This window comes from Eschrichtius robustus, chromosome 13 (genome assembly GCF_028021215.1).
Source record: "Eschrichtius robustus isolate mEscRob2 chromosome 13, mEscRob2.pri, whole genome shotgun sequence".
Taxonomy (NCBI): Eukaryota; Metazoa; Chordata; class Mammalia; order Artiodactyla; family Eschrichtiidae; genus Eschrichtius; species Eschrichtius robustus.
The window spans coordinates 68,342,033-68,356,184 of NC_090836.1; the positions used below are offsets into that span (position 1 = coordinate 68,342,033).

At 35.6% G+C, this 14,152-nt stretch overlaps 1 protein-coding gene across 1 annotated transcript in view; it reads left to right on the plus strand.

The window, feature by feature from the left end:
• ACSS3 (acyl-CoA synthetase short chain family member 3) overlaps positions 1-14,152 on the plus strand; it is a 149,365-nt gene that overhangs the window by 12,922 nt on the left and 122,291 nt on the right. The window lies entirely within an intron of this gene.

Sequence of the window (14,152 nt, forward strand, 5' to 3'; positions counted from 1 at the left end):
AGGTGATAGAAGGGCAGGGGTCAGATCTCAGTCACCTTTGTTATCTCTGCAGTGGAATGCACATAACCTTGTATATATCCATCAAACTGATTTTACAACTTCACCACATAGAGATTAACTTTCTTAATCCATCTTCTAAATCTAGGTTCTTATGTAAATTACAGGTAGATATTACCTGAATCATCCATCCCACCAAGACCCAAAATGATCCATGAATCTTCTTTCTATCTAGGCATGAGAGGGTCTGAAATTTTCTTGTCTTCATGAGTCTAAGTTTTATTATGAGGCAGTTGGCTCCTTTTGCTTCTCTTCAGCATATTTATCGAGTCCTCAAGCCAAAGACACACATACTGCAAGGAGGGAAATACTTTACTTATATAGTACAGACCAAGTTCCCATGTGAGTATGGACTGGGAAAGTTGTCTTGGCACATATCAGGTTCCAAGAATTTCAGATTTAAGAGTTGTATCAGTATCATGTTACCAGATTATCATTTTTTAGTCTTTGTTTTTAGTAAATATCTTAACCAGATGAACCAAATTTTATTTACCAAAGAAAGCCCACTGGTTAAAAGTAATAAAAGACAAATATTATATGATTTCACTTATATGTGGATTCTAAAAACCAGGACAAATAACAAAACAAACAAAAAACTAAGCTCATAGATGCAGAGAACAGACTGGTGGTTGCCAAAGGGGAGGGGGTTAGGGGTAGGTGAAATGAGTGAAGGTGGTCAAAAGGTACAGACTTCCAGTTGCAAGATAAATAAGTCCTGGAATGTAATGGACAGCGTGGTGACTACAGTTAATAATGCTGAATTGCATACTTGAAAGTTGCTAAGAGAGTAAATTTTAAAAGTCCTCATCATAAGAAAAGAAAAAAATTTGTAACTATGTGTGGTGACAGATGGTGCTTATGGTGATCGTTTTACTGTGATCATTTACATTTTACTGTGTACTCAAATATCGAATCATTATGTTATACACTGAAATTAATATAATGTTATCTATGGATTATACCTCCATTTAAAAAACTTAAAAAGAAAGAAAGAAAAAAGTGACAGCTATGAGATAAAAATATTATTTCTCTAGGATACATTTATGGTATTACCACAAATGATAAAAATGTTAATATTTACATTGTTGGGAATAAAAGCTGATCTTAATCTGATAAAAGCTTGAATTTTAGAAAAATGCAAAACTGATTTTATTATTATGTTAAAATGTTGAGCTCTGACTGCTCAAGATCTTCTACATACATCTACTCTAAACATCTCATTTCACCCGAATATTTCAAGAACTGCTTGAAATGTAATTTGTTGTTACAGCCTTAGTAGATCCAACTTAATGAAATTTCCTTTCCTTAGTTTAATTAATTTATAAAAGGATTAATTTTAAAATTTATAATTAGAAAAAAATTTTAATTAGGAAGATTTTCTTTTTCTTATTAAATATCTAGTTATTTCAAATATTGTATTTGATGGAAATAATAATACTCAAATCAAAATCTCTTAAATCCTAAAAGATGATTTTACTCTGTACCTGTGTACTTGTATGAGTGTGTGTGCATGCACATATGTGAGTGGGTGTTGAAGTGTTACACAATACAAAATATATTATCACAGTAAGAATAGCACCAGTAATACTCCTTACCATAGTTTTTTAACTTCTCAAGAGAATACGTTCTTAAAGAAGAATTTAGGGAAAGTTAAGTAACTAGCTCATGTTCACTTAGAATGCAGGTGGCAGATCTTGGATGAAAAACCAAATCTGTTAGACTTTAGAGTGTATCAGCTTCTCATTGTGTCATATTTCCTCTCCAGTTAATCCTATTTTATCCTCATACTACTGGTGTTAACAGATTTAAAAACAAGTCAGATGTGCACACACAGACACACACACACACATTTGTTGACCTGTTAAGAGTGGAGTTTTTTGGCTCTAGAACTTATCCATTCCTAACTCATTTGTTCCTTCATTTATTCTCTCATTCTTTCTCTTGTTCACTCATCAGATGTTTGAATGCCTCCTACATGCCAGACACTATTCCAGGTGCTGAATGAGAGTCCAGGTAGAGTATAACTTTGAGGTATGATTTCATACATCAAAGGAAAAAAGTGTTTTTGCTTGTAATAAGATAGCTTTCATTTTCCTGTTTAATAAAAGGAGAGTAATCATGAGTGATATGAACTACCTAGTTATTATTTTCTGAAAATATGGGTAATAAAATTTGCTTTTATTTTACAATCAACTCTACTCTGAATTACCTTTGACTGTTGAGGTGTGAGTAACTAGAGCATTCAGGCTCACATTTTGATGAACAGTGGTCATTTTTTTTTTTTTTTCCCAGTGGTCATTTTGTAACCAATGAATCCTTTAATAGATAAAAGAGTCAGCCAATTTTAATTTTATCCCTTTGTGCAGCCTCTCATTTTCTGCTAGAGGTGCTAACACACAGGAAGGTGAAGAAAAGACAAGTAACAACAAAGAGAATAAAGAGACATAATGGGCTTGGTTAGCACCAGCTGGATAATGAACTCTTGGATAATTGAGCAGGCTGCACTGTATCCAAGTTTCAAATTATCGAAATGTGAATGGAAATTGTTTTATCTATGATATGATATGTAGATAGTGGGAGAATTGGCAAGGATAGAGCAAAGATGTAGTTTGTGACCTTGGTCTTAGATTTTTTGAGGATAAAACTAGGGAAAAACAAAATTTTGTCTACTTTTCTTTTTTTATTAATTTTTATTGGAGTATAGCTGCTTTACAATGTTGTGTTACTTTCTACTGTACAGCAAAGTGAATCAGCTATACGTATACATATATCCCCTCTTTTTTGGATTTCCTTCCCATTTAGGTCACCACAGAGCATTGAGTAGAGTTCCCTGTGCTGTACAGTAGGTTACTTAATGTTTTAACTTACACTCAGTGGTATCTTGTTAGTTAAGTTGGATTTAGTTTCTGTCTATGTGTAAAGTTGCTTTGGTGAGAGTGAAGGTGGGAAATTGGAGGGGATATAACTGGCTTAGGTAAAAGAGCAGAGGTTTTATAATCACAAAGCCTAGGTTTGAGATCTAAGTTTTGAATTACTTTTCATTGACATTTTTTATTCAAAAGTAATTCTGATTGAAATTTAGGTTTATGCTTTTCCCCCACAAAGGTGCAGTATTACTTTGTTTTAATTAGATAAACTCAGGAAAGCCAAAATAGGTGGAATATCAATTATAGTTCAATATCTAAATAATTCTTGGTATATATCTTGGTATAGTCGGTATATTTCCCTTCAGTCTTTTATTTATTTTCTTTTAAAATGTTTATTTTGGAATAATTGTAGACTCATAAGAAGTTGCAAAAATAGCAGAAAGAGGTCATTTGTACCCATCACTCAGCTTTCCCCAATGGTAACATCTTACATGACTATAGTACATTATCAAAACCAAAATTGACATTTGTACAATACAGTTAGTTAGACTGCAAACCTTATTCAGATTCACCACCAGTTTTTGTACACACATAATTTTTGTATGTGTATGTGTTGTGCCTTTTAAAAATCTATTATCTCTGTTTGTCAGTCTGTTTGACTCTCTGGGTCTCTATTTTTGTTCTTACAGAAAAATGGAATTACACTGTTCATATTGTTTGATAACTCATTTTCCCACTTGGAATAAGTTGTGATGTTTCCATTCCTCTGTTCTTCTATTTCATGATTTTTAGTGTATGCAGAATATTTAAACATATTGGGTGAATGTAAGATTATTTATTTCACAATCCCTTCCTGTTGATTTTTAGGTGGTTTCTCTTTACTTGCAGAAATACTTGCTTTTTTGGACACAGCGTTCCAAAGATTTCTCTGTCCCTGTGTCTGACTGTCCATCTGTCTCTCTCTGTTTCTTTCTTTCCTTCTTTCTTGCTGATGAATTCTTAGAAGATTTCTGGGTCAAAGAGAAATTATACACTTTCTGATGTATATTGTCAAAATTTTTCTCCAAAAATATTAATAAATATTGTGAATAAGACTCCACAGTCTTTTTCCTTACGAAACATTTAGAGAATAAATAAAGGTAATAATTTAGTGGACACTGAACATTGGGCGTTGTAAAATCTTAACATTGTGTCACATTTGCTTCAGATCGCTTTATTTTAAGCAATAAAACAAACAAAATTGATGCTCCCTGTGTATCTCCCTCAATTACATAGTCTTTATAGAAACAATCTCAGAATAATTTACAAGGCTCAATGGGAAGAAAACGTTCTTTTTAGACCTTCTAAACTGATTGATTGTATTCTCTTCCACTTTAATAAGAGCTTGTATAGAACATCTCTCTGTGGACATGAGCTAAGTGTGCAGAATGAGTTAATGAATGTGGTGTCTGCCTTCTGGGAGCGTCAGCTGTAGAGGACAGTTTCATCAGAACATTGCAGCGTATCATTCTGCCTGAGTTATAGCCTTAAAGAGAGAGAAATGGATAGTTAAGATGAAGATGTAATATGAACACAGAAAAAATGTGCAGTCCTAAAGTCCTAAGGTTTAGAACACATTAGTTTCAATCCTTACCTATTTCTCCCCTCTCTTCTTCCCATTTCTCCTTAACCAGAGCAAGATGACACTATGTCAACAAATTGGCTTTCTCCTGCCCTGCATGGTGCTGGGGCTGCTCTCTCTTCTCCTTTCTCCCTCTCCCCCTTTCCTTTTTGTTCCTTCTTCATCACGTTGTCATGGCTATCATCAGGATTAAATGCTAAAAGGCATCTTCTCTCCCTTCCAACAAATATCGGTTCGCATTGGAGGGTGTACCTCCTCTTCTGCCCCCTCATGATTCCCTGGATGGTTCTGAGGTTTCAGGGTTACCTGCTTAGGGTCCCCGTGGGCATCCTGCTCTCTGTCTGGTTTTCTAGGAACCTGCTCTGATTTGGAGTTTGGTTCCTTATGAGCTCATCATGACCTGTTTCTGAGTTGGTTGGTTGAGGACCACTGCTCCAAAGAGTGTCCTAAGTAGCTCTCTTGAATAGGGCTGACTGATGAAGTTTACTTTCCTTAAGAATGTACTTTTAAACGTATATTTATTGGGGATTATATTTAAATTTTAATAAATTTACGCTTTGAAATTTAAACATCTCGATCTTCACTTTTACATTTGACCTTTAGTTTTAATTATAATTTTATCTTTTCCTTGTTTGAATTAAGCTGAATCCCATTTCCTTTTGCTTCAATTCTTTGTTTTTCTTGCATTTCCTCTAGAATAAAAATAAAACAAACAAGATAAAATTGTGTCCTCATCTTCTGATTTGAATTTAGCTGCCAAGCATGACTCACAACCTGGGGATCTTTAGGATCATTCATTCATGCCTTCTCTCTCTGTTGACAGTGGATCCAGTTCAGATAACAGGTATTGATTTCTTGAAAGTCTTTCTTTTTATTCTTTTTCCTGTTGGCTGCATTTCTCATCACTGGCAATTCACTCAGTTTTAATCCGAGATGATCTGGCAGAGGTGTAGATGCCTGGGCTGTCCTTTCATGCTGAGATGGGGGCAATCTGTGGCGAAAGCTGGTGGGATGGGGCCAGGTTCTGAGTGTACTCATGTGGAAAGTATCAGTAGGGCTAAAGAACATATTTCTCTTCACGTTATGTTTCTCTGTTAAAATATTGTCCTATAGAGAGATGTGCTTTCCAACTACTTTTACAAAAACAATATCCTAGTGGTTCAATTAACATGAGGTTATTATGCTGCCCCAAGTAAGCAGTTACCCAATTTGGAGGGTTTCCTGGAACAGTCAGTTCATACTGCCCAAGGCCAAGCACCTGTAATTTAGATGGGATGTCACAGTGTGAACAAAGCAATATGATGCTCTCTTAAAAATGCTTAAAGCCTTCTCTGTTTGTGTGCAATAGTAGTCTTTTGAGTGAGTCATTGTTTTTGCTGAGCAGTTACCTCATGAGACTCTTTTACTTATTTGTGTTAATGTGTCAGAAGAGTACTACTTCAAATCACATTCATTCACACTTGTAACATTTATTTAAAAATAATTATCGAGGGACTTCCCTGGTGGCACAGTGGTTACGAATCTGCTGCCAATGCAGGGGACACGGATTTGATCCCTGGTCCGGGAAGATCCCACATGCCGCGGAGCAACTAAGCCCGTGCGCCACAACTACTGAGCCTGCGCTCTAGAGCCCGTGAGCCACAACTACTGATCCTGCATGCCACAACTACTGAAGCCTGTGCGCCTAGGGTCCGTGCTCCGCAACGAGAAGCCACCGCAATGAGAAACCCATGCACCGCAACAAAGAGTAGCCCCTGCTCACTGCAACTAGAGAAAGCCTGCGTGCAGCAACGAGGACCCAACACAGCCAAAAATAAAATTGATTAATTAATTAAAAAATGTTAAAAAAATAAAAATAATTATTGAGTATTTGCTGTGTGCCATTAATGAGCTAGCACATGGTGTTTGCCCACAGGAAACAGTGTCTAGTGAGGGTATAAGAATTACTCAAATTAGCACACAGACATGGAAAATTGGAAATTCATCATATTTTCCCTGGAGTGGGAAAGCACTGGGTTCCAGTGTGCCATGTGTTAGTTTGATAATTCTGGGAAGTTATTTGACCTCTCTAAGCCTCATTTCTCATCTGTAAAATAGGAATAACGTTGTCTTCCTGAAGGGGTAGTGCGTGGATCAAATGATTTACCAAACTCAGTTTAAATTACCAAACTCAGAACCTGGCACATTATTGGTAATTAACAAAATGTTATTCCCTCTCTTACTTCAAAATTATGTATTTTTCTTTCTTATTTCAGGTGTCCCTTAAAGAGAACATAAACCTGATACACAGAGATGATGTGACCTCAGTTTTCTTTGATACACCCTTCTTCCTACTTCTAGCTCCTTTGATTTGTTTCTATACCTCCCCCACATTTTTTTTTTTTTTTTTTAAGTTCCTGCGACTTTCTAGGCTAGTCGATAGATCCTAACTGATTCTGTTTCCCGTTTGCGTCCCAAGAGTGACCTGAAATCCCTTTCTGAAGAGGGCATTCCCCTTTAATGGCCTCCCCTTCCTTAATGAGGTTTTCAGGGCTTTTAAGGTAAGGTTTGCACTGGTCTTTCTTGCCTTAGCTCTTGTTATGCTCCCACCCCAAAACACACATCTCTTCTTTCAGCGGCACTGATGCACTTAGACTTCCAAAACAGAACCTGAACTTTGCCCTGTTTTTTACTTTCCCACTTGCCAATGCCATTAAAAAACAAACAGTATTTCCATTAGTTTTCAGTCCCTATCCCCTCAGCTACTTTCATGTTTCACCCTTCTCTTTTAATAAAATTCAGTTGAAAGATTTGCACAGGATAAGAGGAGCTAGAACATTCCCCTTCTCTTTACATGCTAACTTCTTGGCCATGTTGTCTATTCTCCAGGTCCTCCTCTCCCTTACACTCTTGCATCCACTGAAAGGTGGCCTCAGGCCTCATCACTCTACCCAAATTACTCTCCCAAAGATCATCAGTGCCTATTTGTTGCTTAATTCTATGGATTGATTTGAAGTCCTTACCTTGGTTGGTCTCTCTATAGTATTTAACTCTGGGGACCACATCTACCTCTTTGAAATTCCCCACAGCTGTGTTGTTCAATATAGTAGCCAGTAAGCCATCTGTGGTTATTTAAATTTAAGTTTAATTAGAATTAAATAAAATTTAATTTACGTTGGCTAATGATGCTATTGAGTATTTGAAAGGTGGCTAGTGCAACTGAAAAACTAAATTTTAAATTTTATTTACTTTTAATTAGTTTGAATTTAAATTTAGCCAGCCACTTGTGGCTAGTGGCTACCCTGTTGAGCAGTGGAGATATGAAACACTTCCATCATCACAGAAATTTCTATTGGACAGGGCTTCTCTGGAGCAAGGATTGGAAGAGTTTTTCTTTAAGGTGCAAACTGGTAAATATGTTTGGCTATGCAGGCCAGATAGGTTCCATTGCAGCCCCTCAATTCTGCTGTTGTCAAGCAAAAGCAGCCACAGAGAATATATAAACAACTGAGTGTGGCTGTGTTTCAATAAAACTTTATTTACACAAACAGGTGGTGGTCCAGATTTGGCATGAGGCTAGGGTTGCTGACCCTTCTAGAGTCCTGGTTTCTTTGATAGATACTTTTTTCATTCTCTTCCTGTTTTTACTCTAAAAATTTTCTTTTCATTCTTCTGTATTTCTCAGATCTCTCCCTCATGTCCATCTTTATCATCACACTTGATTATTGCAAAAACTCTCTATCAGTCCTCTCTCCTCTTGTCCTGCTCCAGCTCATTGTACCCATTGCTACAAAAGTGTTCTTTCATAATTCGTCTAAGCCAGGTGCTCATTTGTAAATGTATGTAGTGATAGTAATCACCTCATAGCATTATTGAAAGGAGTCAATGACATGTATATAAAATTGTGCTCATGGTGGGTGTAGAGTTCTCTCACATTAACTCATCCACACAGAATAGTGGTTGTGACTCAGAGCCTGACAGCCTGACATCCAGTCCCAGCTTGTCACGCTCCAGTGTGGACCTCAGTAGGCCACTTAACTTCTCTATACCTCAGTTTCCTCATCTGTAAAATGAGGGTGATATTCGTATACACACAGAGTTGTTAGGAGAATTAAATGAATTAATTTGTATTAAATGCTCATAGTATTGTCTTGGTACAGAGTAAGTGCTATATAGTTGGTTTTTATTTTATTTTCCTAGTTTCATAGATGAGGGAAGAAAGGCCTAGACATGTTAATTTGCCTACAGTCATACAGCTAGTAGACAACATGTCTGAGATTTGAACTTTGGCCTTTGACTTTAAAGCCCAAGCTGTTAACTATTGATGCATTCCTTACAACATCCAGCCCTCTCCTTACCACATATCTGTAGTTGGAATTAATCCCTTTTTTATTGTGCTTTCACCATACTTAGTTTGTACTTCTGTCAGGAAATTTGCACATTTTGCTTCTTATTATAGTTATTGCAAATTAGTCTGCCTTTCAGAGTGGAGAACATATACCCAGTTATATTTTTTCCCCTTCCTTCACAGTCTCAGTTCTAATCAACAACAAAGCTATTTACTGTTAAATTTGTTGAACAGAAAAATGTTTTAAAAGGATTATTGACAGTTAATATTGGGGGTTATAATCTGCCATAGTCTTCTTATAAAATAATGAATTATCAATTATAAAGATTATATGTTCATCACTATTTTAGTGTATAGATTTAGTGTTTTAGTATACAGATAACCAGATGTATTCATCATCTTTGAATCGTTCTCAGTATGTTGGCTTCAGGTTTATTTAACTTTTGAAAAAGAGCTTGGAGTTTGTTTTTGTTTTTTTCTGAAACTGTGATGAAATGAAGACCCACATAGGAGGTCATCAAGGAAGGAAATTATAATCTGATCTGAAGGAAGTAAACTCATATCAGAAGGTAAATTATAAGTTAGACTTTCCAGTTATTTAATAATGAAAATTTGCAGGGTACAGATAGCAGCTGAGAGTACAGAGAGGGTTACAACATTGTCACCACTAAATATGGTTGTGCTGGAGGAAGCTTTCAACAGTTATTTTATGCAAATTAAAATATGACAGTTTGTGAAAGAGTTTCATAGGCCACACTGTTGAAAGTATATTAAATCAATTTTATTCTTGGCAAAGGAGGCAGTGGTGGAATTGAGAGGAACATTTTAGACTTTACCAATTTGACTTTACATTGCTGGGTAATCAAATCCACAGAGTAAATGCTATCAATTTTCCCCTGACACAAGGATTTTTTTTTTTTGAGTGTCAGCGTTTTATTTCCTTTTGTAATGTTTGAAAACTGACTTAATAAATACATGCTTAAAAAAGAAAATTTAGCCCTCAACAGAGGGGAAGTTGGTGGTTATAGGAATTGATGGGAACAGAAGAATCATGTGAAAATTTGACAGTAGCTTTTTCTGGCATCCAGAGGTCAAGACCATGGCACTTGTCAGGCTCCCTACCTCTTAAAAATCTTTCAGACATCCACCCACATTCACTGACTTAGCCCATTGTGTGGGCCAAGTACACACTCCAGTCTAACTCATTTGATGAAGAAAGCCAAAGTCAGATGCAGGGTAGGCTAGAATCAAATGTTAGGAAAGACAGAGAAGACTTAGGGTAAGCTAAAGTGAAGAACAGAAGAAATACAACTCAAGGCAGATTTCTTCCAAAGAGCTGAGTCCAAGGTTTTATGCTAGATGTAAGCTAGCAGGGGTTGAGGAGAAAAAGGCAAAGGAAAATAGAAAATTATGTCCAGGTCATCTAGAACGAATTTCAGAACCTTTCTTTTTTTCTGAGCCCCTTCTGAAGACCCTCAGCCCCACCTCTGTGAACTCAGTCACTGATGATGATGGCTTGTCTCTGACTCCTTTTCAAGGAATCTAACATTACTGTAGTGACTATAGAATTACAGTAGCTGAGATTCCTCCTGTTTCGTTTGTCCTGGAATGCATCCCTTTGCCTTTTAAATTATGAAATATGACAACTTTAAAGCTTGTTTGAATTTGTGAAAATTTATGGATCTTAAGACTTTTGTATCAGGATAGATGAAGTTATGCTGCAGGACTAAACAACACTCAAATCTCCCTGTTTTAAAATAGCCCAGGAGTATCTCACTTATACTACAGGTTTATCTTGGGTTACCCAAGAGATTTGCTCCATGCCATCCACCCTCACTCAAGGATATAAGCTAATAGTGCAGTTGCCATTTGGAATATCCTTGTGGCAGGGAGAAGAAGTTGTCAGCATGCATTCGCTCTTGAAGACTCCTTGCATTACTTCTGTTGCCGTTTCATGGGCCAGAGCAAGCCACATGGCCACACCTCATTTCAAGTGGATATGAAAGTGCAGTCTTACAAGTGCCTGGAATGAGGACAACCCAAATGATATGGACAGCAGGAATGATGACCACAAATTTATGACAGATCTCTCTGTGTGATTTGAAGATTCTATCTAGCTATTTATTATTGGCTGTTCAGCTGCTTGAGGTTAACACTGGTGAGAAAAAATAAAAAGAATGAAGTTTTTATGGTCCAAATTTTAGTTCTTAAAACTGAGTTTAGATGTTATCATAAGTGTAAGAAATGCTTCTTTTTACCAGAAGAATATTCAAGAAGATGTTTTTATTAAATTAGAATGTTTTTCATTAATGGTAGTTATACTGATTATAGAGTTGATGATTCAGTCACATTAGGAGACAAGCCATCTAGACTGTTAAAGCTTTTAATGTTATTTAAATATATTTAAATCATGTATTCAATATATAAATACATGCTCATAAAAATTAAATAACAGAGGAAGTACATATCATATAAAAATATAGACCATCCCTTCTCCATACTGTCCCCCAACTTTCTCTTGCCCAGAATTTGCTACTGTTAATACTTACTTGTCCATTTTCCTAGACTCCTTCTTGTGCTTTTATGCAACACAGAGATGAACACGTAAGCAACTTGCTTTGGTTAAGTTAAAAGTACATTTTGGAGATAAGTATATATATCCACTCCTAAATTGCTGAACTAATTTATTTGCTTACCAACTTTACGTGAGAATGCCAGTTTCTCTTTTCTTTCACCAACAGTGTGTATTATATCTTTATACCAATCCTGTTTAGAAAAATGGCATCTCATTATTGTTTTAATGTTCATTTTCCTGATGTTTGTAAGACTGAGCACCGTTTTTATGCTTATTGGCCATTATCATTTTTTTTCTCTGTGGATAGTGTGCTTAAATTCTTTGCCTATTGGATTTAAAATTTTTTTCTTATTGACTTGTAGGAACACTTTAAATATTATTGAAGTTGCAAATATACCTTTCCTCTTGTTATTTATATTGAGAATATGCCCTCCCCACACCTCAGCTTTATTTTGTCTTCTAATTCATATACACAGACATACATGCACACACATACACATAATACACACACATGCACACACACACACATGCTCATCTGAGTGTCAAGATTCAGCAGGTAGCTGAGTACATTTCAAAACCCAAGTCAGGATCCTTGTTCACTTGTCAATGAATACAGGTTTTGATTGCTCGAGTCATTCTTCCTGTAATTGTTTGAGGGCGAAGAGGGGATTTCCAGCTGGCAATTGTATGTAGAGTTTCTAGGCCTCTTAGAAGTTGTACAAAGCCTTGTTCCTATTTTACAGGTTCTGAATCTTTGGGATGATCATCCATGCAGAAATTATACTTATTTTAGAAAGACTCTAGACAGGTTACATATTGTATGATGTGTGTGTGTTTGATTATGTCTTAATTTTCCATCTAAACACCAATGCCCATTCTTTATTGCTACCTCCCTCTGACCTGGGAGTTATTTCAGAGTTTTATCGAGAGAGGATTTTGGTGAGCCTTTGTATTTCCTTCTTAGGGTTTATAGGTTCCTCATGAATGTAGAGTATTCTGTGGTATGGCTCTATAAATTTTTCTACACCTTTTCTTTCTTTTAACTTAGCAATATATAAAATGTCACGGAAATCTTTCAGAATCATACCCTTGGATCTGTCATGCCTCTCATGATTTCTGGATTGAGCAGTCACTTTGCTCCTGTCTGTTTTATATGTTAAAAATTTTTTCCACTGTTCTCATCTGGGGGTAGCACCATTTCTAGTGGCTCCATATTGCTTTCAATTTTATTTCAGGTTTATATTTTTTTCTGTCATTCAAGTAGGTTATGGGGTACATTCAGGTTGCTTCCAATTTTCTGCAGAAGGAATTCAGGGCAGGGGTTGGGTAGGATAAAGAGTATGAAGTTATTTTCCTTTGTGCAACAGAATTAAATCTGGCTGAGTTTTAAAAGAGAGCTAGTCAAAGACTCTATTGGTAGAACATTCCAGTAGTTATATCTAGTAGCTATATAGCCCTGACAAAGGTGCTGATATATGTATGTGTGTGTGTGTGTGTGTGTGTATATATATAAAATACTAATACATATGGGAAGAATGGAGCATCACAAATGAATGAGGACAGTAAGGATTAGTCAAAAAATGCTGCTTGGCAAATTGACTACTGATAAATAAATATAATTGTACTGCCACGTCATAATATATATATATCTATATATAATATATATACACACATATCATAGCACATGTGTATAATATATAACAGATTTTACATACAGATTGTATACATATATGAATCAATTAATGGTACATTTAAGGCATCAATATAAAAAATTAAATCAGAAGAGAGTAGTATGAATTAGAGGGAAAAAAATGTGAAGGAAAATTATGAGTTTATTTGACTACATACAAATTTAAAATATCTTTATATCAGGAAACACTATGAATTAAAATTAGTGAATAAACTGAGAATATAATTTGTAACAATGTCAGACTTAATTCAATGTCCTATATAAAGAACTTTTAAAAATAGGTAAGACATTGTGTTTAATACTAGTAATCACATAAACCAAAATTAAAACTTCTAAAATTGCTTCTAAAATTGAAGAAGATTGAGAAGAATCTGTGTTTAGAGGAGTGTGATAAAATGAACTTTCAGGTAATGCTGACGGTAATATAAATTGATTCAATATTTCCAGAAAGCAGTTTGGTTGTTTGATGTGTGAAAGTGTGTGTGTGTTTGATTGTAGGAATCTTGCTGGCATATGTAATAAAAAGCAATGTGACCAATATTTCTCTACAAGAAACATCATCCTGGGATCATTTAAAATGATGAAAATATTGTGAAAAGCAATTTGCAACAATGCAGGATAACTTTGTGCTTAAATAGTGCTGCAGAGGCTATTATTGAACAGCAGTTGAATGGACTATTATGCCTTCATTAAACGCATTCTAAGAATTTTTCAGATCATTGGAAAAAACTCATAATGTACTCTTAAACATAGAGGCAAAATATTTACATATAGAAAAAATAAAATACTCCAAAGTATATTTTCTCAGTTTTCCGCAGTGAGCATTAGCTATTTTAATAATCTGGGGAGACAAACCATTTAAAACCTTCTCATAAATTTAGAAGGGGTAGTGAAGAGACAGCACATAGAAGGCATTCAGTTGACCTTTACTGAAATGATTTGATTTAAAATGAAATAAGAATCTTCTCATAGTAGAAAAATCAAATCTTTGAGCCAGGAGGCCCTTTGCAGGTCA